This window comes from Nanorana parkeri, unplaced genomic scaffold (genome assembly GCF_000935625.1).
Source record: "Nanorana parkeri isolate BGI_ZX_2015 unplaced genomic scaffold, ASM93562v1 scaffold227, whole genome shotgun sequence".
Classification (NCBI taxonomy): Eukaryota; Metazoa; Chordata; class Amphibia; order Anura; family Dicroglossidae; genus Nanorana; species Nanorana parkeri.
The window spans coordinates 298475-322897 of record NW_017306495.1 but is presented as its reverse complement, the minus strand read 5'-3'; positions in this window follow the sequence as shown (position 1 = coordinate 322897).

Here is a 24423-nt window from a genome sequence, read left to right as displayed (position 1 = left end):
AGTACTTAAATGAGTTTACACCATTCTCGATGATCCTGACCCTCAACCTCTCTCTCCCAGAAGTTCTGCATTAAAATTCCTCAGCATCATATCTATGGTCTGGACCTCGCTTTTATCGGTCGCCACAGAGGGTGGTAAGTGCCATAGGGGCAGACAAATTATTAAAATCCCTATGCAGGCTTTGGAAGACCTGCTTACTCAAGGTGGCTCCCTAGAGGGTGAGCGCTACAGACTTTTTACAAAGCAATGCTTCCAGTATTGACTGTTGGGGCCCAAGGGTTACACTTCAAACACCAAGGACCTTCATGTGGCCCTCGGGCCTTAGGTTGGGCACCAGCGGTCTACATACAAAGTTAGGAGGTGTGATTAAACCAATGCATTGCAAAGTACAAAATCACCATGAAAGTGTCCCAAATTCAGTACAGACAGAGGTATGTCTTCATACCAAACCATCATTCCAAGCCACCCAGAGTCATAGAAGGGGGTATGCAATGCAATTTTTTTTTCATTTAGTAAAAAAAGCATAATGCGAAAGAGAAGCACACTGGTTGTATGTTACTATAGTGTGATCATTCCACACAAAGCTACTATCTATAGAACAAAACAGGCTTCTTATCTATCTTATTATACTTGCCCTTATCAATGGTGGTATTTTGACAGATGGCATTACATGACAAGTACTTTCATGTTAGAAAGCTACAGTCGGTTTCACATATTGTTTGGAATAACATTGGCTGTGGGTGGTACAAGAATAGAAGGGCCTACAGCCGAACAATATTAACATTGCTATGTGTAATAGACCTTTAGGAAACAGAGTTCTTTCTTATTTATGTGAATCATTGTTATGTCTATCAGACATGTGGCTGGCAAAAAATCAATCCCAGCCAATCAAATCATTGCCCAAGAAGCCTCAGCCTTGAGGTGCCGGTGAAGGCCTACAAACATATAAATGTTTCAGAATCCAGCTATAATTGGCTTTTATTGTACTGCTATTTCTCATTAGCTTCACCATCGCTATACCCCAAATCTAATGTAGCTAGTCACTAGAAGAAGGGAAGACCATGATTTAGGCTCAATTGACACACATTGAACATAGGATCAGCACCATTCTGTACTGGACACGACCTGTCTACTGTGATGACCCTTGTGTTTCTCCTGAACCTGTGCTTTGCCCGTACCAAGTCCTTCTTGGTAGTACATTCCTGGCATTTTCATTCATCCATTGCTCACTCCTTGTTTGTTTGGACTAGATCCTGCACAGATTTTAAAAGGTGTTTCCTTTTTTGATTTTTTTTTAGCATGTCCTATGCTCCCCAGAGCCATAGTGGTGTAGTTTCGTGCCAATGGCATCCCTCCAGCTATAAATCAAGCCCCATGGGTTCCACAGATACAGTTTAAATATACAAATTATTCATGCTTTTAACTAAGGATTTAGTTACAGCATCATTTAAAGGGCCATATGAAAACATTAGGCACATACAATGATTCAGCAGGTTGGGTTTTTCTTTTGCTGTCTGTGCCCCATTGGGGAAATATCCCTTTACTTTAATATTGTACAATGGGGTTTAGCTTTAAAGGCTCAGCTTACCTTTCCGATAATTAGGTATGCACCAATACTTCTGAATACCGATACCGGTACTTCCGCTAGCATGGTGCCGGCTTCCCAGCCAATCATTACCCGCCGCCTGGTTTCTTGATTACCCAGTAAGCCAGGTTTGGCCGCCTCGACGCTGATTTGCCGGGAAGCCCGTTTCCCAGCCAATCGGCATCAAGCCGGCTGTTTGGCCAGCTCGAAGCTGATTGGCAGAGGGACTCGATCGTGCCAAAGTTGTTGGGTTGTTGGCTGTTGAGTTGATCTACTGGTGTCAGGAGATTTGGAACCACTGACCTGAATCAAGCATGCGATTTAATGTTAATCACAACAGCCAGACAACTAAAATGTTCAAATGGATCTCAGCACGGGCAATATCTGTTTCGGTTATGACAGGTTTCCTTTACCACCAAAGGCCAAGGCCCAGCAGATGAATACAGTAGTCTATACAGTCAATGAAGTGTTAATAGTATAGTAGTATTCTCTCTAATGTTAGCATGTTTGCTCTATTCTGGTTTCTCTCTCCCGACATTTAACACTTATGATGCCTGAAAGGACAACATGACCGCAATGTTACTGTACAGCTGGGCACAAACTTAAAGTTTCAGATGACACGGATTAGTGGTAATAAATATCCTGGGTGAGCGTGCGTTAAACAGGCTGGGAATGTGCACACTCTGCATGCAGAAAGTAAATATGTTCATGTACACAAACAGGGAGGGAGCACAGGAAGAAGAACTATGTGCGGGTATGAGAGGAAGGAATGTCAGGGACGGGGTACAGTCATGCAAAGGAGGCAGAATGTACTCTAATAGTGGACACAGAGGGGTATAAATGTAAGAGGAACAGATGTATAAAAGGCAGAGAGGAGCAGATATTCTAGTGAGGTTCAACTCCACCAACAGACTATTTCTTTTTAAGGCTCCTTTCACACCTATGCACTGCAATCATGCATATAATCCTGTTAACGTGTGGGTGTTGCAAATGTATAGCAGGATTTGTTCTGTAGTCCTTATACACGTCCTGTCCTAGGGTGACAACGCTGCTTCTGCATAGTACAATGCGTGAGCTTTGTCATCCTAGGACTAGAAGTGTGTTACTGGCAGGATCAGATAGTGAATATATAGGGGCAGGTGTTCCTGTCCTAGGGTGGCAGCGCAACTTCTCCATAGTACAGTGAGTGAGTGTTGTTACCGGCGGGATCACCTAAGAAAAATAAAGGGGTAGGTAGTTTTTTTCTCTATTTTTACCTGGCAGTAACATGCTTTCTGTCCTAGCGTGAAAGCGCTCACTCACTGCAGTGTATCAATGGGGGATCAGCGTTGTCACCCTAGGATTCTCTCCTGTATTTCACTACAAACATCTCCCCTCCTCCTGTCTTGCAATTTTCACAAGATGGCTGAGAAGAGTGATAACATTGTTTGAGATTTAAGTTCAGTGCAGAGAATGTAATAGGGACAGAAGATATCTGGCAGGATCAACAGGTATTTTCTGTACTTGCATGCATTACTTTTTTTTCCCTCACACCCCACGGTATTGTAATACCGCACATACGCTGCATGGTAGCAATGAAGCCCGGGATATGTGTCGGAGTGCCATTTAAAGTAATAGCAATGCATGCTAGGTGTGTTGTGAGAAAACACCCATTAATTTCACATTATCATCAGATTATTGCTATATTTAGGTGTGAACGGGCCATCAGGGCTCCAGAAGGCAAAGGGCAGCACAGGTTGGTGGTAGTGGTGGTGGTGGGGGGTCTATCAAGAGAACATGTCACTCCACATTCCAACATTGTTGAATTTTCCATCAGTAAAGTAGATGGGGAAAACTGAATTGAAATCTTTCTAGGCAGCTGGGTAAGTCAGACACTGTGGACGTTAAACAGACAAGTATTAGAAACATACACTGTGCTCTCCTGGCGGGTTTCCATCCTCCAGCAAAGTCAACGAGTTCATGCAAACTTCTGTCACATTCCAAAGTCTGCCGCTCCCACTCTCCCACAGACAGTCAAACAAAACACAAGTTACTAATTATAAAACACAAGAATAAACTTGCTTTATTATTTTCTTTGGGGATTATTCATTAAAAATGTCCTCCAGGAAATATTCTGGTGTTGATGTTATTCATCGGCACACGCTGTCTTAATTGTGCCTTAGTTGCACATTGCACCAAATTTCTTAAAGGGTCATTCAGTGAGATACATACTTTCTTTGGAAAAAATAATCAGTAAATTATGGAAAAGTGATGACTGTAAAGGAGTTATATGCACTGTAATAAAAAAAAAAGAATAAAACAAACAAAATGTATCAGCATTTCATCATTAAAGTGGACCTCCTTTACCTCCTTTGACTGAAAATCACATCAGCATGCAGCTCTGCATGTTACAAATTCTTTTTTTTTTCTCCTTCCTGGTCCACTTTGGCACAAATTATGTAATTGTGCCCAAGCATTGCATCCTGGGAAGGTTACATCAGCAGAGCATGGCTGGGAAATCTCATCTGTAATCTCACGAGATCTCATGTAAAGGCATTTTCCTCCCCTGAGATGATGTGCATGGTCACATGTCCTAGTCACATGTGCCAGAGATCCAGGAAGTAAAGGGAGCTCTAGTAATCTGCCCTTAGTTAACATGGCCACTGTCAGAAGACTGGGGAAGAAAAGAAAAATAAGGTATGCAAAGAATACAAAGTCGCTGTTCTATCAAACTTTGTGACTGTGTTAGAATGTGTGACTGGTCACATGGTCACACATTTTAACCTAATCTCGCCCAGTTTTTCGGCGGTGGAATATGTGACCGGCAAAAGGTGAAGAATTCCAGCTGTTCCAGGGCAGATCAGCATTGCAGATGGTATGCACAGGGGAACCGATCTGCTATGGTGTGACTGTGTTAGAATGTGTGACTGGTCACATGGTCACACATTTTAACCTAATCTCGCCCAGTTTTTCGGCGGTGGAATATGTGACCGGCAAAAGGTGAAGAATTCCAGCTGTTCCAGGGCAGATCAGCATTGCAGATGGTATGCACAGGGGAACCGATCTGCTATGGAACAGCTGATCGCTCCTGAAATGTCACTTCTATCTGACTTTGTGACTGCGATCTCACATTTCACAAAGTCGGATAGAAGTGACATTTCAGGACCGATCAGCTGTTTCAGGGCAGATCGGTTCTTCTGAACATACCATCTGCGATGCCGATCTGCCATGGAACAGCTGAGAAAGCGCTGGAATTCTTCGCCTTTTGCCGGTCACATATTCCACCGCCAAAAAAGTGGGCGGGATTACGTTAAAATGTGTGACCGGTCACACATTCTACCGCAGTCATAAACTTTGATAGAACACCGGCAATTACCTAGAAGTATGTGTTTGTAGATTGTCATTACTAAACATTTCTAAAGGCATATGTATCTGTTGTTATTTGAAGATATGGGTAAAGGTCCGCTTTAAGGATGTGGTAGTGGTGGTGGTGGGGGGTCTATCAAGAGAACATGTCACTCCACATTCCAACATTGTTGAATTTTCCATCAGTAAAGTAGATGGGGAAAACTGAATTGAAATCTTTCTAGGCAGCTGGGTAAGTCAGACACTGTGGACGTTAAACAGACAAGTATTAGAAACATACACTGTGCTCTCCTGGCGGGTTTCCATCCTCCAGCAAAGTCAACGAGTTCATGCAAACTTCTGTCACATTCCAAAGTCTGCCGCTCCCACTCTCCCACAGACAGTCAAACAAAACACAAGTTACTAATTATAAAACACAAGAATAAACTTGCTTTATTATTTTCTTTGGGGATTATTCATTAAAAATGTCCTCCAGGAAATATTCTGGTGTTGATGTTATTCATCGGCACACGCTGTCTTAATTGTGCCTTAGTTGCACATTGCACCAAATTTCTTAAAGGGTCATTCAGTGAGATACATACTTTCTTTGGAAAAAATAATCAGTAAATTATGGAAAAGTGATGACTGTAAAGGAGTTATATGCACTGTAATAAAAAAAAAAGAATAAAACAAACAAAATGTATCAGCATTTCATCATTAAAGTGGACCTCCTTTACCTCCTTTGACTGAAAATCACATCAGCATGCAGCTCTGCATGTTACAAATTCTTTTTTTTTTCTCCTTCCTGGTCCACTTTGGCACAAATTATGTAATTGTGCCCAAGCATTGCATCCTGGGAAGGTTACATCAGCAGAGCATGGCTGGGAAATCTCATCTGTAATCTCACGAGATCTCATGTAAAGGCATTTTCCTCCCCTGAGATGATGTGCATGGTCACATGTCCTAGTCACATGTGCCAGAGATCCAGGAAGTAAAGGGAGCTCTAGTAATCTGCCCTTAGTTAACATGGCCACTGTCAGAAGACTGGGGAAGAAAAGAAAAATAAGGTATGCAAAGAATACAAAGTCGCTGTTCTATCAAACTTTGTGACTGTGTTAGAATGTGTGACTGGTCACATGGTCACACATTTTAACCTAATCTCGCCCAGTTTTTCGGCGGTGGAATATGTGACCGGCAAAAGGTGAAGAATTCCAGCTGTTCCAGGGCAGATCAGCATTGCAGATGGTATGCACAGGGGAACCGATCTGCTATGGAACAGCTGATCGCTCCTGAAATGTCACTTCTATCTGACTTTGTGACTGCGATCTCACATTTCACAAAGTCGGATAGAAGTGACATTTCAGGACCGATCAGCTGTTTCAGGGCAGATCGGTTCTTCTGAACATACCATCTGCGATGCCGATCTGCCATGGAACAGCTGAGAAAGCGCTGGAATTCTTCGCCTTTTGCCGGTCACATATTCCACCGCCAAAAAAGTGGGCGGGATTACGTTAAAATGTGTGACCGGTCACACATTCTACCGCAGTCATAAACTTTGATAGAACACCGGCAATTACCTAGAAGTATGTGTTTGTAGATTGTCATTACTAAACATTTCTAAAGGCATATGTATCTGTTGTTATTTGAAGATATGGGTAAAGGTCCGCTTTAAGGACATATTTCCTTATTATTATTATACAGAATTTATATAGTGCCAACAGTTTGCACAGCGCTTTACAATATTAGGAAGACATTAAAATACAATTCAAGACAAGATGGTAAGGAGGGCCCTGCCCTTGAGGGCTTACGATCTAAAAGGGAGCGGCAAGTGAAACATGAGGAGGTAGCTGTGTGGGGATGAATTGTTTGAGAATGTGATGGTTTATACGTAAACCTGGGCCCTGCTGTTCTTATACAGCGTATTTCAACATGACTATTCTTCTAATCATTGCTGTAATCATTTATAAATAAAAAACGGATAAAATACCTACAGGGTTAACAAAGCTATTCATTAGATTAATAGCTTTAATTAGATTATTAGATGAAATTACGTTGATTTATATATAACACTCAAAGTTCATAACAAAGACTCTGTGGGGTTCATTTATAAAGGTTCAGGAGGCACTAGCACCCCTAGATGGCAGTGACGAGTATGGGAAATTATATAAATGGACCCCTTTGGATGAGATAAATGTGCTTGAGCTCCTGGTTGCTGGATTTATGATAACTGATTCCCATTCCCCCTGTTGGATCTTGTAATTGTTTTTATTGTATACAGTATCGGCTATCATTGTGGGTAAAATACATGTGACAATACATGTGCAACAAAAAGCCAATATTGACAATATGTGGCAGCAGTCCAGTAGGAGGTAATTCAATGACAACTTCTCCAGCCACTTCCATCTTCTTTACCTATAGCAACCTGCTGGTAACCAGAGCCAGATCATCCACAAGGCAAACTAGGCAGAAGCCTAAAGGTGCCCATACACCTTACGATTATCGTACGATAATCGTATGCGATCGACTTTTCGTACGACAATCGTAACGTGTGAATAGAGTGCCCGACCGATAGTACTGTACAATCGTACGACTTTTGACGGTCAAGCATGTTTGAAAACTTTGGTTGATCGTACGATGTTCGCATGGTTGGTGGCGTTTCCGTCCGTCAAATGTCGTACGATTAACACTGCGCATGCGCAAACGAAAATAATTGCGGTCAATTACCGCAAGTCGTCCGGGTGTTTTTTTCTAACTACCGCTGATTGAACCATGCGATAATCGGGGCAGGATGGGGCCGTGGTACGAAAATCGTACGACGGTTCGATCATCGGACGAAAAGTTTAGTCCGATAATCGTAAGGTGTATGGGCACGACTGGATGGATGTCAAGTGGGCCCAGCTACAACTTTGATTATCCTTTAGTAAACCAGGAGGGCAGCACAATTGTTCAAATCTGTGCACTGAGCATTCACTTCATGAGAGGGAATGCTGGGTGGCTTCAAATGGGAAGAAAATGCCAGTACAGGCAAAGCAAATAGGGTGGCTTCTCTGAGCTTATTGAAATCCTTATCAATGTAAATTGAAGGGATGGGGGGGGGTTGAATCGAACTCCATTCTGCCTTAACCTATCTCTGCTAGTTACAGACTAGCACATGCCTGAGGGACATACAGTATATAGAGAGACATCTGGCCATCCTTGAATCAATTGTGTGCTGCAAGGACCCACCATGGCCTTCGTCAAGTCACCAAAGAGGTAATGGAGGTGCACATCCATTTATTCTGCATCACCAATTTTTCACCTTTAAAATTCCGTTATGTGATAACTATACCTTCCAACAATCGTACATTTTCAGATAAACCTCATACAAACATCTCCAGGTGAATATTAACTCTTGCGCACATCTACTATGGCTGGGTGCTGGTCCAGTTTGTCTTTCCAGCACATAAGTACTAAGGATTTGAAGGATTCATGGTACAATTGGGCTGTGGATAACTTCTTAGTTTATTAAACCAGTAATCAAGCTTTCAACAGTGTTCCATAGTCCACAAATACTAATTACTACTAAGGGAAAAAAAAGATCAATTAATTATGGATACATAATTCTCCATAAGTTACGCACATGCACTATAAACAAATACAAGTTATTAATTTTTCCTCTTTAAGGGTATATTTCCTTATAATACGCCGAAACCTGGCCTCTGCTGTTTTTATGACTATTCCTTTGATCATTGTTGTAATAATTCATGAGTAAACAGCTGATGGAATCCATATTATCACAGAGCTATTAATCACCATTATTAAACCAGACAAGGGTTACCGTGGGTCACTGTTCACAGTACATGAGCTATTTGTATGTTGCATTGCAATACGTTTTGCATTTCCAGGAGATGGGACATTGAAGTCAGATAGAAAATACACCATGAACATCTGCTGTTACTAGTGGACCCAAACTGATGTCCATGTTATCTGGGCCAACTCACTGAATATATTTTGCAGTGGTTCAAGGAGGTTCTAGACCTCCTACCAGCAATAGCTTCCTTTGAAACGACAGCATCTGCTTCAGTCAGCATGTCAATGGGCAGGCTGGACCTGATAATTGTATTGATTAGCTGGAGTCTAAAATTTTAGTGATTGGGTTTAGATCTACGTTAACCTCAAAGGAACCTTTCTCTATGTCCACCGTGAGTATGGCTCTCGATAAGCCATTTATGATTGCATTTGTTTAAAATGAATGTCTTACCTGACACCATTTTGAAAACACATACAAGATGAATTCTATTAAATAAGCAACCTAATAATTACACAGATATGTAGAGCTATTGGAAGTCAACTCATAATAGCTTTAGGCATCCTGGAGGTAAATACAGATCTGCACTAAATACTTAATATAATTATTCCTTACATGTTGTCAGGTGGACTATCACATGTTTGGTGTCACCTCTCTGTGCTGCACCAGGAAATTTGCCTGTTAATCAGGGAGCTTGTTAGACAGGACATTCCTGCTCCCAATACTGCCATTGTCCTGGTTTCTAAAGTTCTGCAGTGCTGAGTAATAAAATAATAGATTAAGCAAATCACCTGCTCCACCATTAACACCTTCCATTCCAAGTCAGGCACTACTGATTCTACACATATCACGAAAGGGCCAGTCTGCACAGAAGTAAAGATGTAGGTGGCATCTGGTGGGTTGAGTCAGCCCCTGGCTTCTTATATGGCTCGGGTACTTATATGTTGGGTACTCCAATGGGTACTCCAATGGTGAGACAACCATGCCGTAGTTTTTGTTCCTGGCCACTTATGTACATGGGCAAAGTATATCTTCCATGAAAGATCGTTTCAGGAATAGTTAGCCAATAACCTTCCAAGTGGCCAGGAATAAAAACTACGCCATGGTCGTCTCACCATTGGAGTACCCAACATATAAGTACCAGAGCCATATAAGAAGCCAGGGGCTGACTCAGACCCACCAGATGCCACCTACATCTTTAATTCTGTGCAGACTGGCCCTTGTAAAGATATCATGTGTATAGACTTCATTTAAAGGCTCCTACAGAATATAGAAATTGAAGTCTATACACATGATATCTTAACAACTGTGTCCAATGTCCAGCAGCAGGTATAATGCAAATAATATCATATATCTTATCAAACAAGGAAAGGCACTATGGTTCCCACATGATTAGTCAGGTTATACTGAACAGGTCTGGGCATGTTAAAAGAGCAGAACAATGAAAGACTATATAAAACATTTATATATTTACTGAACAGCCCCTTTGCATGATGTATGCTCAGCTCAGAAAGTATTCATTCAAGGTTAACATGAACTCTCTGACCTTTAAATGCACAGTTATGGATTTCAGACTTCTGAATGGGTAGTATTTCTCTTGTTCCTATTCCTCTATGTAATATTTAAATCTGATTTGGCCATGACCGTTTTCCTTCTGCCATGCCTTTTATAAATTGTAATAGAGCATTTTTATCTTTCACTGTATTCCTTCCCAAGGCTGAAAATTCAGTGCTTATATGTTAATGTTTAATCATAGATCCTGGCTATATCTAAAATATTAGAACAAATATTATCAGAACGATATCTGAATCATTCTAAACTCATATTATCCCATGGGGCCTTGGAAAGTTGTATATAAATCCTATTGCATAACTGCATGTATGATTACATGCACAGCATTAATGTGTACAGGCAATATTTATTTTATGTAGGTTGAATTAAGCACTTTAATTGAAATGTGACCTTGAGTTTCATTGCCATCATCTGTGCCAGTCCAGTACATTCGAGCTGCCCATCATGCATGTAGCACCATTAATTCTATAAATGGTCAACAGCACTATGTCAAAAAATCCCCCAAATACTTGTTGTTTTTATGAAGATCCACTCAAATTATTTTCCCAACTGTTACTATGCATAGATGTTCCATTTGAAGTGGTGCATTATGGATTGCACAGAGGTAATGTCTGTGGGTAGAGGCTGCAGGATCATAGCTTTCAAATTATCCTGTAGGTATGTATGATGTTTACTTAATGCCACACATATACAAATCCTGGGTCTTCTAGCTGTCTAAAAGACAGTATGGCTGGTTTAGGTCGCATCAGCATAATATGAAGGTAACCTTCTGCAAAGTCCTTTATGCTGAAGGTTACCCTCATACCTTATGCTGATGGGACCCAAAACAGCTCCAATGTCTTTGTCATACTGGCTCGCCCTCACCGAATGCTTACTGTAAGGCCTAGGTTAGACTTGTGATCCTATCGCTGGTTGCACCTTGCATCCACCTGCTCCTGCAGCCCTTGCCCGCACTTCCTGTGCTGTTCACTAGGACAAATAGATGTGGTGAATCTCCCCAGTGGGCACACAGGCATAACTAAAAAACAGTAGAGGTTCTAACACTTCCCTATTCTATTCAAAACTAAAAAAAAAAATTTGGCTACAGGTACGCCGGAAGCCCATCTCCAGAGAGACCTGTTGACCAGAGGAGGAAGAAGAGGGCCAGTGACTTGACTGGACTGAAGACCAATTGTAAAAGATATGTTTACAAATTAAGAAAATAATTAAGATGGTCGTTGGTGGGTGTGTGTGGAACAGGAAGAGTGTGTGTTTGTGTGTGTGTGTGTGGGGGGGTTACAGGAAACCCAGAGTTAAACTTTAACTTAGTCCTTGTTCACACCCAGGCATTTTGTAGCTCAAAGGATTAAGTACTACAACTCTCACCCAATGGGATTCCATTGTTTTCAATGACCCCTGTTCACACATGAGCGTCCTGTCACCTATAGCAAAATGTCTGTTGCTGGAAAAAGTACATGAGCAAATTTCTGCGCTTTTGGCCCCATTGACTTCAATGGAAACGCCTGTAAACACTCAACTCAAGGTTTTTTGTGCATTTTTTGAGTGTTTTGTTGTGCGAAGAGCCAGCCTTCCTCTGGAAAAAAAAAACACTGGGGGACAAAGTAAAGGACAGCAAAAGCTAAAAAATGTGCGACAAAAAAGATTTTGAAAAATGCATAAATAAATTTGACAAACTCGCATCAGTGCATAAAACCTCAACAACATCTGAAAAGAACTCCTGAAACACCGATGCTCCATGTGAACGAAGCCTTAAGTGTAAACAGAGCCATAGTATAGAGCAGTAGTGTAGAAACAGGGCTCACATCTGACACCGGGCCTATGATCCAGTGGGTTCCTACACCATCCATAGGATCAATATCTAACATTACTTATGTTAAAACCTTAGGGTCAGGAGAGACAGCAGTAACTTAATATGTACAGGAGTAAAGAACGGAAAGGGAAGATATACTGTAACTGTAATCTTTAAATACATAAGGGTGTATATAAGGTTCAGGAGGGCAGCATTTTCCATATGAAGCTAAGATCAAGAACACGGGGACATGACCTCAAACTAGCATGAGGAAAGTTTAAAACTAACCTTAGAAAGTATAATTTTACCCAAAGAGTAAATGATGTCGGGAACAGATGTCCAACAGAGGTAGTGAGCCAGCCAACAGAAAGTAAATGTAAACATGCTGGGGACAAACAATTATATATATCTAGATTAAAAGGTTTAAAAAAATCAATAAAGAGGCAGACTCGATGGACCAGTTGGTCTTTTTCTGTCATCGCTCTTCTATGTTTCTATGGTAATCTCTACATGCCATTTTTCCTACAAAAGTAAGCAGAGTGCACAGCTATAAATGGTCAATTCAAAGTATCATGAGTAGCTTAGTGCCTGGAATGGGCCCACATGAGTTACTTTCAACCTTTCCCTCGATTATATTCCTCTGTATATATCTTACTGTGCCCAATCACATTAGCTTAGACATACTCAACATCCGGTCATGGTTTATTTAAGGGCTGTTATATACCTACACACATTGAGAGTATAAGCCCTTATTCACACTAGAAAAGGCTGGCACGTACAGCTCCGTTCTAGGGGGAACGGTCGTAGAACCCTGCAGGTCCGTGCGGGTGAGCGTATTCGTACGCTGCAGGATGGATCCTGCCTACGTCCGAGCCAGGAAACACGCACCACGGACCTGCAATTGAGGTGAGCGTAGGGTGGGGGCGTATGGCCACGTAGTCCCATAGAGAAGGACAGGGGCTGCGTACTAATCACACGCAGCACCTGTCCTCTCCGGGAGCTGCCCAATACGGCCGTGAAAGCAGCACGGAGCTGTACGTGCCGGCCTTTTCTAGTGTGAATGAAGCCTAATAAAAGATATATGTTCCACCAACAAAGTCAGCTAGTAAGTGTAACTAAAAATCTAAAATTTTATTCTGCTTGAACGGATTCTGCCATCCAATAACCCAAGCCATATTCCATAAATACTAGATTGAGCAATACTAATTTAATTAATTCTTTACCTTGCAAGTGTAAGGAGTGTGAATGCACTCAACAATACAAAGGCTAGAGGCAAAAGAAATTCTCTGTTGTCTAAAGATTTCTTTTCATTCAGCCCTGGCTGTTCTGAACACACTGCACTGCCTAAAAGGATTGGCCATTGTTGCTGATAAAAGCCGTTTCTTACCCTTATTATGTTCTAAATAAAAAAGACCCTACTTTAGACTGAGTTGCATAGAATGTCTCCACCTACCCATTTATTCCACTGCTAGAGCACCTCATTAAGAAGAATATGACATGGAGATTAGTGATATTGAGTACTAGAGTTTGTTAGAGAATGAATGTTCTGGCAAGTGAGAAATGGACTGTTATTGAAGCTAACAATTTTTTTTATATTGACTTTACACGGACTGACGGTAAAGTAGAGCGAAATCCTAATTAGATAACATTTAGTTTGCTAAAGTTTTGTATATCAGTAACGACTGCCATTGTTTTTTTCCCCACCTTTTTTCATCTTAACTGTATCTCAGAGCTTCTCATCCAGCCTCTTCAGCCACTTCATGTGCAGCACCATGGCAACTGCAATCCAGATAGAGGCTAAGATGGCACCTTCCTTAGCTGTTAAGGATTGGAGGTTGTAGTTCCGATTTAAAGTGAACTCTCAACCATTTTTTGGTTTTGGATACAGTAGGGAATGGTTAGGACATTTGACTTGGTTTGACTGCTATCTATGCACCCGGTGGGGATTATCCCTGGTGACCATCATCAGTAGAGGTGCAGAGAAAACTCAACATTCTAAACCTTCCCTAGGCTACTTAAACATGTTATTATTGCTACCTGTACCCTGTTGAAGACATTTTTCTTCACTTCTTGTCTTAGTGACTACTGTCATTAAGACAGAAAGTAAGAGAAACCCTCTCTTTTGGGGGAAAAAGTGGCACGGGGGTTAGCACTTTTGCCTTGTAGCACTGGGGTCCTCAGTTTGAATCCTGGCCAGGACGCTATGTGCTTGGAATTTGCCTCTTCTCCCTAATTCCTCCCATATTTCAAAGACATGCTGGTCGGTTAATTGGCTCCTGTCTAAATTGGCCCTAGACTGCATGTGAGATAGGAACCTTATATTGTAAGGGCAGGGACTGGTGTGAATGAATAGTATGTAAAGCTCTGCGTAAATTGATAACGCTATTTAAATACCTGTAATAGCTAGAAATATATCAATGGCCCAAGAGTGGCTCTACCCCTTCCCCACTTTTTCCAAAGCTAAACGGAAAAGTATTGGTTGGAGTTTCATTTAACATTTTGAAGAAAAGGGAATTGTCTGTGTTTACCAAGGTAGCAGGGATCGTTCTTCCTCAGGTGAGGACATGAGCGGAAGTATCTGACAGACTGGTTTAGGCGGTGTTTAACATTTGAGGTCCAAAGAACAGTTCCGGTCGCCTTCCACGGATGTCATGCTTCATCAGAGGGCACCAGCCTTCAGAATATTTCCTGAAAGGCAGAACTTTTACTATTAGGTATGCACCGATATGGGTTTTCGGTTTCGAGTACCAATAGTTTACTTTCGGCACTCGACGATACCGAGTACCGATACCAGTGCTTCCGCTGGCATAGGGCCCGCTTCCCGGGCAATCTGATTGTCTGTCTAGCCAGCTTGACTGTGATTGGCCCGGAAACCAGCTTCCCAACCAATCATCATCGAGCTAATCAGGAAGCCGGGAAGTGGGTCATTACTCGCTGCCCAGCTTCCGGATCGCACGGGAAGCTGGCTTCATGTTCCCCTACGGCCAGAGGAAATCTTTGGATACACCTTTGCCATGCCTCCAGTTATGCCGACCATTAAGAATTTAAATGCTAAAAATGATTGGTTGAACCCAGAACTGTTTTTTTTTCACCATTACTATTCCTTTATACTGGATTTTTTTTAAATAGCACAGAAGATAATAAAGTGATAAGATGAAGGTTTTAGTGCAAAATAACACTTTTGGTAGTCAAAAGAACCTTTTCATAGATATCTGTTCATCACCCTGTCACACGGACATCTAGTGGAGAACACAGGTGGCCACCTTTCAGCACACATTACACAACTATGCTGGTAGGTTAATTGGCTCCTGTCTAAATTGGTCCTCGTATGTATACATGTGAGATAGGGGCCTTAGATTGTAAGCTCCTTGAGGGCAGGGACTGATGTGAATGTGCTATATAAATTCCAATAACTAAATAATAATAATGATAATATTAATAATAATGTTCCCCTGTTGTCTCCATCAGCAAAACTCACTCTGAGAAATGCCATGCAATCATCACTGGAGTGCAAGTGGCCGAAAGAGGAGGGAGTAGGGTTGCCACCTGTCCAGGATTCACCCGGACAGTCCGGGTTTTGAATGCTGTGTCCGGGTTTCAAGACAGCAGAAACCCGGACACAAGATGTTATGCAGACAGGGGCAACCAAAATTAAGGTAGGTGCTACTGGCCCCCCACTGAAAACAGTCTCAACTGTGATGTTTGCATATGAACGGGTGGTGCTATTTACATATGAGTCAGCTACGACTTATTCTCCCAAAAAAAGTCAGTGCGTCGCTAGAGTGTTCGGGTTTCGCTTGAAGAAAAGGTGGCAACCCTAAGAGGGAGGATAATGGGGAAAACATGGAAAATAAATGATTTTATCTTAAAAGGCCATCATTTAGAGTTATATGCGTTTTTTCTTTTTTTTCTTTAGCAAACTAACAGGGTTATTCATGAAGGGTGAAGAGTTTGGAGAAGGAAGGAGAAGTGAACAATCTAGGACATTATAGCTAAACTGGAAAGTGAGCTGAATTGGAGAATTTTTCCAAATCGGCTATATTGTCCTAGATTGTTCACTTCTCCTGCCTTCTCCAAACTCGTCACCCTTTATTGAATAACACTGTAAATGCCATTCAGTTAGGATTTAAAATCTATGACGCCTAGTCATGTTAATTACCAGCAGAGGGCACCAGAGACTGTGCTCAAAAATAATGAGCAGCAAATGAACAAATCTGAGCAGTGAAATAATACCAAAGAACTAATAGTCAATGATTACTATTTAATTATGCATTTTTTACCATATCAAAATAATGCTGGAGGAGGATAATAAAAGATTTTGATTTACTTTTAGGGCTTGTTCACACCAAGCGCGGAGCAGATCCAGAGCAGAGCAGGTGCAGACCGGATCAAAACTGCGTCCAATGTATTCCTATGGTATTTTGAGCTCCAGTTCACATCGCAGTGTGCAGATCCAGAGCAGGTAAAAAAACTGTGTCAAGCCCTATTTTACCTGCTCTGAACGCATCAAAAACGCATCAAAATGCAAAAACGCATAAAAATGCATGCAAGTGCCTGAAAGCCCATGTTAAACTTAAAACATTTTTTTTTTTTTTTTTACCAAAAACGGCCCCGAGCGCATCAAAAACGCGGCACAACCCACTGCACTGCGTGTGCAGAAACCTGACCGGATCTGCTCTGCATTTGGTGTGAACAAGGCCTTAATGTATTGTATTTGTATTGTAACTGCAATACTTTCCTTATATTGTAAAGCACTGTGCAAACTTTATAATAATAATAATAATCATAATAATAAAAAAAAACAATAATAAACCAGAATAATATCCTATATTGTTCCATTTTTCCTATATGGAATCATTGACTGTATCAATTGTGCCCTGTAGGAAATACATTATTTTATGCTGTAACTTTGTTTACAAAGTCTTTTATTCGTTTTTTCAAAATAAACAATCAATTATACTATTACACATACATATTTCATTTAAACATTTTGGTGTCCACCAGATCAGAAGCAGTCCTCCCAATATTGTAGTCTATTAATCTCCGAAACCATTTCACACATATAATGTAATAAAACCACTCCAAAAAGGTAACCTCATCCGAAATACTCTAATTAGAGGTCTACACCCATCGATAACGATGGAGATTCCAACTATTTATCGAGTTTCATACGCGCTCCTACTCATTCATTTTATTAATACATATACTTGGTAATTAATTGTGACAAACTACAGTAATTTCCATACAACCTTCACCCAAGTTCTAACTATAAAAACTTAACATATAAATATTATCTTGTTATAATATCTAAAATAATTCATTCCGTGTGGCCATAATTCATTGACTCGTGATAGCACCAACATCATTTTTCAGTGATCTCAGTAAAAAAGGTGTTCTCATTTTATTACATCACCATTGAGATAGTGCCTACCCTTAACCTCAATGGCTTTAACCCTGTGAAAAAGCAGTTCAAAATCCCTCAGTAAGCTCTCCCATTGAAAGATTGACACAATTCTTTCCGCGTGACTATATCCCAAACCCCTGGTGAAATAGACCTTATGGCCTAGTCAATTACTAGAATTATATCCTTGTGCGGTAACCCCTACTCTTCAATGGATAATTAAACAGTGCAAAATAGGGAACAAAACGTGCTTTTTTAAAAATTTCTCCTATGAGATGACCACCATGTGTAATACAAATGTGACATGATATATTGAAAATAATTTATCAACAGGAGATCCCAATCCCCTGCACACATTAACACATATTCGGGAGCCCCTAGGAGTGGCCCATTTTGGAAAGGTTTCAATCCATAATTAATATCTAAAGATAATTCCTAAAACCCAACTTCTTACCCGCCTTACCTCCGGATATTTTGGGCCCCACCTCTTAGGGTGGACATACTCTCCCCAGATTTTTAGAGTATTATCTGGAAACACCATAAAAAATTCATCCCTCAACACACAACCACATAAAAAAAACCAATAAGAAAGAGAGAGAGAAAGAAAAGAAAAGAAGAAAAAAAGAATTAAGAAAAAGAAAAGAGATAGGAAAAAGAAAAAAAAAGGCAAGGAAGAGGGTCTTCCCTAAGCATTGGTCTCACTCCAGCTTATAGTCATATCCAAGACCAGATCAGGCCAAAGCCGTCACTCCCATATATCGAATCCATGGTGACCAGGTCAGTTCAAAACTCTCTTCAGAGTCCATAAGTATACTCTGCATCTTCTCGTGTATCATTATCCATGATAGTTTTGTCTTGACCTGTTGGAAGGGTATGATTGGTAATCTCCAGGATTTTGCTATTATTATTTTAGCTGCTAAAAAGAGGAAGGATATCAATTTGTCCTGGGCTCTCGAAATTCCTGGTATGGGACAGTTCAACAAAGCATATTGAGCCCCATTGGGGACACGAACTCGGACCACTCTGTATATAAGGGCAACCATCCTATTCCAGAAGGTCCGCACCTTAGGGCATTGCCACCATACGTGGAAGAACGTGCCCGGGACTGAGCACCCTCTAAAGCAGTTAGGAGATATCTCTGGAAATATCCTAGCAATCCTGGAGGGAACCATATACCATCTCGATAACACCTTGTAATTCGCTTCAACCAAGGATATATTGAGTAACCCGGAGAAACCTCGCAGGCAATATTGCTGCCAGGCCGCTATCGGAGTATCGATTGTCATGTCTGACTCCCACTCTTTAGGCAAGCAGCGGAGGGCCAAACTCCTCCCTGCGTCCCATGCCAAGGGGGGAGGGAAGGGCCTAACATTATGTCTCTCGGGAGGCTCTCTAGACCAGGAGGCCCATTTTATAATATTGTGCCCCCATACACTAATCACAATATGGATATCTACACCAACCATGTTATAGCCTGTGCTTGCAAAAAACATAGAATACACCCGCCCAGAATGGACCCGCCTGGCCCCTTCAGTGTAGGAGAGCGGACGGGGGCAAAGCCCCCTTGCCAGTCCTCTGCCAAAGGGGCGAAAGAGGGCTAGACGACCCTCCCCTTTGGCTATTAGATCCACATGTCTATGAGACCCAGCCATATCAACCTCAGTATCGGCTATCTCAGGGCTAGAGGGATTAGAGACCTTCTGCACCATTAACATATCCTCTAGCGTCCTCTGTATCAGAGAGGGGGTGGGTGTCTGCGGGTGGACCCTGCGGGCTCCCGTACTCACTGTGTCCAGGAAAGGTGAGGCGTGACCTGCACTCGTAGTGCTCTGTTCCATTATGCTCGAGCTCAAGTCACTGCCGGGAGCTGCTGCCGTCTTCCTGGAGTTACCTCCCCCTGTCTTAGAGCCCATCACGGGCTTGGCGTCTTTCCGCTTTGCGGTTCCACCCGCCATCCGGCCTCCTCTCTCGCCCTCCACCACCGCTCGGGAATCAAAGATGGCCCCGCTACTTCGTTATGCTCGGGGGGGTAAGTCCGATCCGTCTAGGCGCCGAGCTCAGGACTCAGCCGTCCTTCCTCGAGCTCCGCGCATGCGCCATTCACAAAGTTATGCTGTAACTTTGAGGAGTGCACTGTATGTTGTACACCTGATTGCTATCTAATCCAACGATTTCCTCATAGAATCTGGTAACTAAAGCCAAACCAGGGTCTGCTTGTGGTAGATCACACTGACCTGTGATGACAGTGAAAGAAACAAACTTCAAAAAATAAAATGAAAAATATCCACTAAAGCTTTAACATGTGGGAATTTATTTCAGGGGCTTGCACACCGTCAGAGCACCTCTCTCTGGCCAGCGGCCGATAGCTCAGGCATTTTACAGAAACCAAGGCTGCAATGAGGTCACAGGCTACAAACAAGTAGGCAGGAAATCAAGGCCCTGCTATTCCACTGTGACCCTAAACACAGCTAAAGGTTTTACTAACGGCAAACCAGCTAGGCAGTAGACATGTAAATTTTGTTTCGTTCCGAATGGATATTCGTATGAGTTTAGTTACATTTGGACATTCGGATGCGTCTGAATTTCTGAATTTGAACACGTCCGAATGTTAACGAATCCGATTGTTCCCTTAACAAAAATTCAGATCTGTCTAAATGTAGTTTAAAACACAACCAAATCAAACATGTGACTGTTCTCTGGCCAATCAGTTTTGGCTGTTGAGGGGTTGCATAACAGGCACGGTCATGTGACATCCTGTTGTTGATCTTTCCAAAACAAAAATTTGGATGGATACGAAATCTGAATAAGAAACTGAATCGAATTTTGCAGAGTTACATGTCTACTAGGCTGCATGGAATGTACAGTAAATTACATGTTTAAACCACTGAGTTGCAGTCAAAAAGTTAAATACATTTTACCTGTTTGATGGGCCGCCTTTAGCTTTAATTATGGCACTCATTTGCTGTGGCTTATGCAATGTCACAACATTTACTTCCGTCCACAGTTTAAATTTTTCACCAAGCTCTTGTAGTGATGATGGGAGAGTCGGATCTCTGCGTAAAATCTTCTCCAGCACATCCCAAAGATTCTCAATGGGGTTGAGGTCTGGACTCTGTGGTGGCCAATCCATGTGTGACAATGATGTCTCATGCTCCCTGAACCACTCTTTCACAATTTGAACCCGATGAATCCTGGCATTGTCATCTTGGAATATGCCCAATGTGCCATCAGGGAAGAAAAAACAATTGATGGAAAAACGTGGTCATTCAGGTAGGCAGCTGACCTCATTTTGTGGGAACATAAAGTTACTGAACCTAGACCTGAGCAACTGAAGCAACCCCAGATCATAACACTTATCCAATTGAAGGCTCTCTTACTTTTTGCTTAGCTAAATCCAAATGATGACTTTTTTTTTGATCAGTGATTACATCAAAGCAAGTAATACACCTCCGTGGTTATCCATAAACTTCCAAAACCCGTGCTTTCATAAATTGACCGTGCTTTAGTACATACAATATGTCCACACTCCACACACGCCAACTTTCCATGGCCATCTTATTATAGATGAGCCACATGCGCTTTCCATAAACCCTTTTCCGCCACTCAGATCCTCCGGTATTCACAAGGGTTAAATACCCTTATATCCACCAATGATACCGCTCTTTCTTTCTTATACATGATGTTCTTCCATATGTTCTTCGCTCAAAAAAACATGTTTTTTAATCAATGCAGTTTGGTTTTTGGTTCAGGCCATACCCCAACTTGTGGTCACAGGCAGCACTTAAAAACTGACAGGAGTTCTCACCCTTCCCTACAATATACAAAACTAAAAAAAAATGGCTGTTGATACACTTTAACTTTCCACAACATGGTTGTCTTTCCTAACAGTATCTACAATATATCCTTCCAATCCTAAACCCGCCCATCAACCCCATTATCCAGTCAAGTCCCTCTTTTAATTCCAGATGTTTCTTTTATCCTTTTCCAGTCTAACCAAGTGAAACATCCTTCTGCTTATACAGTACACCAAATATCTTGTTTAGGTTTCTTTCTGTTCCTGGATACACCCCTGGACCTGTCATCGTATAGCTCTTTGTTTCTTTGTTGTCCAGGTGAAGCTAAGCTGGCCAAATGTGGCTTGACTTTCCACTGATTCCTGTGAATCAGCAAATATTTGAGCAACCAGGGCGGGAAAAGTTGGTTGAACAGTGACTGCAGCATATTAGCTGCTGAGTAGGTGCTGGGTGCCAGTTGTGCAAGTCCGGGGGGGGGAGGGGGGGGGGAGGGTTGGTGGATACGCTGGCAATGCATGTCAGGGGGAAGGTTGAGAGGGGTGCGTATGGCACCTCTGTCTGGAGTCCCACTCCTCCAGTGACGGGCAGCCTAAATGCTGCAGAGAATGAGGCTCATGTAGGTGGCCTTGATGCCCTGGGCTCATAGAAAGTGTGTAGAATGACGTTGAGTCCGGCACTGGATGAGGGAACAGCACTAAGAGATCGAATGCTGCTTTCTTATTTGAACATATACTGCCCAAGTGAATTTGTATTTTTAGTTTTTAAGTTTGAGATCGGCTTTAACTGTAACAGAGGAAGTAGCACTCCTCCCTAAGCTGAACAGAGTATGAATCACAAAAGTGGCTTTTACAGAATTACAAATCCTTTGGTAGATAAACCACTTCACGTGTGTACATCAGTTGTGTATTTACTTGTTTGCATGGAGTTGAGTTGGAACCCCGTACACTCTACACACAGCACACGGTTTAGTATAACGGATCCAGTGATGCAATCGGGACATAGAATAGCCGACACCACGCAAAACAGTGTGTGGAAACGCGGACAATATTAACTCCATTTAAAAGCGAATTGACGCACAAAAGAGACTCAATAAACTTTTCCTTTGTGGGCCTCTTTTGTGTGCCATGGTGCTCTGAATAGATTTTAATGTTCGTGTGGGAGTTTGATTAATAAATAAAGTTCTGAATTAGCGGCGCAGTCTTTGCGGGAACCTTTTCTTTCTGTTTTATTATCAGAACATAAAGCCACGCTGAGCTTGTATTCGCTGAACAGTGGGGAATCACTCCGGCGGAACCAGAGTACCTTCAATGCCGCCAATGCCACCATTACTTTTCCATTGGCAGATTTAATATATATTTAGTGCAAGCTTTCAAGAATATTAGCTACTCTTCATCATTCAAAAATAATTGGAAAACATCACACAGAACCACACGCACATACACAGACGTGGACAGATTTGTTGGTAAGCTTATAACTCACTAAGGCAATTCTTCATTCCTCCTGATGTGATCAAATTAAAACCAATTGTCTCAGGAAGACCTGCATGTCTTTGGTATGTCACAGAGTAAAGCAAAGTGTAAAAAGACATACATTATTGTTTTTTCTATTAAGATTCTAAATGGTCTGGACATATTTGTTGGTATCCCTAGAAATGTTTTACGTCATTTTCAGGCCTAAAATGTGGAATATAACATGGGTGCAAAAAATGAAAAAAGGGCCTCAGTCATGAAGGTTAATAATTGGACCAGAGCAATATTTCAAACTGTTTTCTGTATTTAGTATTACACACGTCTTCAATTATGTAATCAGTCAGTTGGCCTATATAATGGAGAAACCATCACTCTTCTGTTGGGTATCATTGTGTGCACCTCACCGAACATAGACCAGAGAACAGACAAAAGAGAGCTTTTTGAGAAGATCAGAAAGAAAATTAAAGGCCAGAATGTCCACGCTAAAGGCTATAAGATCATCACCAAGCAGCCTGTAACTACATTTGCAAATATTAAGAAGTTTCAGGTCCGTGGGAGTGTAGTCAGCCTCCTGGACGTGACCACAAGAGGAAAATCAACCCCAGATTGAACAGAAGGATAGTGCAAATGCTAGACAAAGAGCCAAGGAAAACTTCCAAAGAGATACAAGCTGAACTCCAAGGTCAAGAAACATCTATCTGATCGCACCATGCGACACTTTTTTAGTGACAGTCGGCAGGAAGAAGACCCAGAAGGAAAGAAAAACATGAAAAACAGACTGGAATTTTCTAAAATGTGTACTGGCAAGCCACAATGCTTTTAAAGGAATGTTCTTTAGACAGAGGAGAGAAAACTGGAGCTTTTTAGAATGTAACATCAGCTTTATGTTCACAGACAAAAGAATGAAGCTTTCAAAAAAGAAACACTGTACCTACTGTGAAACATGGAGGAGGCTCAATTATGTTTTGGAGTTGCTTTGCTGCATCTGGCAGGGAGTGCCTTCAATCTGTGCAGGACACAATGAAATCTCAAGACTATCAAGTAATTCTAGAGGAAACCCTACTGCCCAGTGTCAGAAAGTTCTATCTCAGTTGAAGCTTGTGGGTCCTCCAACAGGACAATGACCCAAATACACAGCTAAAAGCACCCAAGAATGGCTAAGGACAAAACATTGGACTATTTTGAAGAGTCCTTCTGTGAGCTCTAATCTGAATCCAATCAACAATGTCACTGGCTTCAAAGTTCATTTTCCATAGGGGTGTATACACCGCTACTCTTCACAGGAGGGCAGCACTTTAGACAGTCAGGGTGTCCAAAAGCTCTAGCACACAGGAAACATAAAAACAGTGCGTTAACCTAGTCTGCCATGCCAGTAGTAGGACGTTCGTTCCAGACTGCATGTTCCTGATGTGACTGTCTTCTGATACACTCACACCACAGATGCACCTCTGTAACTACAGGATAGTTTACTATCGGCTGTTTGTGAGTACATTCTTGCTTCTAATATTGCTACTCAAGAAACACTTCTACACTAGAGAGGCGCACTGTTATGTTTCCTCTGATCTGAATCCCATTGAACATCTATGGAAAAAGCTGAAACATGCAGTCTGCAGGAGACAACCTTTAAACCTGAGACAGCTAAAGCATTTTGCCCAAGAAGAGCGGACCAACTACTCGTTGGCAGGTGCACGAGTCTAACTGA